Source organism: Equus caballus, chromosome 9, assembly GCF_041296265.1.
Source record: "Equus caballus isolate H_3958 breed thoroughbred chromosome 9, TB-T2T, whole genome shotgun sequence".
Lineage (NCBI taxonomy): Eukaryota > Metazoa > Chordata > Mammalia > Perissodactyla > Equidae > Equus > Equus caballus.
This window is the reverse complement of record NC_091692.1, coordinates 29,757,569-29,760,105: the sequence shown is the minus strand read 5'-3', so window position 1 is coordinate 29,760,105 and position 2,537 is coordinate 29,757,569. Positions and strand designations below refer to the sequence as shown.

At 53.3% G+C, this 2,537-nt stretch overlaps 1 long non-coding RNA gene across 1 annotated transcript; it reads left to right on the top strand.

Moving 5' to 3' along the window:
• Positions 1-385: 385 nt before the first annotated feature.
• On the top strand, positions 386-2,264 carry LOC138915541 (uncharacterized). The gene is made up of 2 exons (XR_011421592.1): positions 386-500; positions 1,383-2,264. It is a non-coding gene; the product is annotated as an uncharacterized lncRNA (long non-coding RNA).
• The last annotated feature ends 273 nt before the right edge of the window (positions 2,265-2,537 follow it).

Genomic DNA, 2,537 nt, shown 5'->3' with positions numbered 1-2,537 from the left:
CTCGCGGAGCGAGCAGGTGACGGCGGGGGCAGGGCGGCTGCGACGCCGCGCGGGCGGCGGGCGGGTGTCGGGCGAGTCTGGGCGGCGTCGGGAGGGACCGGCGAGCGGGGGAGGGGCTGAGGCGGGGGGAGGAGGGAGGAGGAAGAGCGAAGGGCCCTGGCGGGACTCCCGGCGCCCAGCTGCCCGGCCCGAGCCCTCAAGCCACCGCCCCCAGGCCCCGCGCAGACGCTGGACGGTCCCCGCCTCCAAACCTCCCCCCCCCGGCCCGGTCAGAGAATAACTTACCCGTTTGCCGACGCAATCGCTCCTGCTGGCCCCTCTGACGGACTCCTCCGGCTCGTCGTCTTCCGGTGATGAAACCGGAAGTCCCACCCCTCCCCAAGAGGAAAACGGAAAGCCGAAGGAGTCAATCTAAGGAAGGGGAGACGCGCGTCAGGCTGAGAGCCTGGCGGCGTCTGACCGGGAAGGCCACCTGGCACTTCCAGCGGCTCCCCGAGCGGGTAACCCCCGGGCGATCCCGCCTCCTCCCTCTCCATCCCTCCTCACTCCACCCCTTCGCTCGCCCGCCCGCGGTAAAGAACCCCGAGGGCGGTGCGGGAGAAACGGACGCGCCCGGGCCGGGCGGGAGCCGGAGGCCTGCGGGCCGGGCGGCCGGCCTCCGCCTCCACCGGCCCAAGCGATGCCCGGCGCCTCTGAGGCCTCCTCTAACGGAGCGAGGTTTTCCTGCTGTGCCAGGCGCGTGCGCACCTCCGGGTTAGGAGAACAGCCTCTGGATGCTCCTAGCAGGGGTCCTCAGAGTCGCAGACCCTAGGAAGCCACGAGCCGAATTCGGATTCTAACGGGTTCTAATGAAAAATGCAGGAGGATCGGGGTCCAGTTCTCAGAAGAGGGGGCTGGGCTGCGCTGGGCTGGGCTGGTGTCTGGCTAACACAGAGGCTGAGGGAGGGATGCGCTGGAATGAACATGTGGAGCGAGAAGAAGCCCAGACCAGGTTCTTTGTGTGTCTGTGGCCGACTGCCTTCCTCCAGCTGCAAGTGCAGAGAACGTGTGTCACCACAGGGCTCTTGCACTGTCCAGCACACACTCACGCAAGGTTTATTTTTATGAATACAACGTAAAACCAAGAACATTCCCAGTCCTCGTTATCTTCCATAAGAGCATCTACCAAATCTAACTGACAGTCCAAACCTGGACAGTCCCAAACCTGACATGTTGCCCTCCTTCAATACGATGACGTCCCCTCCTGATCATGTCACTATATACTCCCAATAAGTATACTGGGTGGTCATCTTTATCCATGGGCATATGCTTCTTTGGTAAAATTTTTTAAAGCAAATACTTAAATTTCTCTATCCCCAACCTCTTTGTCTTCTTATTACTAGTTAATTGGTCTTCTGGCTAATCACTGGGCGGATTTCTGTCATCCCTCTGAATGTAATCTATCTGGAAAATACTTCCTATCTGGCTCCCAAACCACAGCAAGACCCAGGTAGCCACATGGCTTGGGTTTGGGTAGAAAACGTGGACCCATCAATGAGAGCTGGGGAGACCCATCATGACCCGGGGAGGCAGAAAACCACGGCTCTGGACTCAGGCATCCCAGGGTTGGAATCTCCTAGATTCAATGACCTCATTCGTCCTCCTCCTCTCCTCACCTGGTGGCAGCTGAATAATTGACCAAGACACTGCAGGTCTCAGAGATTCAGCAGGAATGCAGATCAGCAAATACATCTTCTTATTTAGTGACTTGGTAAAACTGATGTTCCCTTGCTCAGAAATGGTTATATTTTACAACCAACTTTTGTTAATTGACTACTATGAACACCCTTGTTAAAATATAAATTGGCGTCAGAAACCTCGTGTACAGTTAGTCCTTGGGACCTCTGCCAAATACATCAGGTAGGTCCACGGAATCCGAAAACCTCACAAGATTCAACCAAATCTGGCGAGCATGGACTGTGCTTAAATAGTGACGAGTACCAAACACCTGCGAATATTTAACCAAGAGGACTTGATGTTGTCCAGCACCAGAGAAGAAGTGGCTCCTTATGGATGCCTCAGCGAGGCTGATGCCACAGGTGGGTCCCGTTTCTGTGACAAGAGGCAGGGTAAGCTGGCCCCATGATCCAGCCGTTTTAGACATGACGCAGCAAGCTTTAAAACTGACATTTCAAGCACCCACAAAGAGATGGAATGTGTGGCACTTTGTTTTTATTTGGAATCATAAGAGAAACATTTTTAATAAACCCTTAACTTCTTCTCCATTAATGCTATTTAAATAGTGAATTCATAAAGACTGAAGTGATTTGTTTACTTATACTTAGCTGTAGAAAACTTATGTGCTTTTGTTTATTTGTTTACACCATCAAATCCAATCAAGCCAAACAAGATGGTCGACTGAAATGACTGATGAATGCAACCTGAGCTGACAGCTTCAAATTTGGGATGTGTTACTGATGTCAGGTTGATCAGTTCTCTGTCTAAAATTGATGCTATTTAAAGCTTTGAACAATTTAGATGTAGTCACTGAGTAAAAT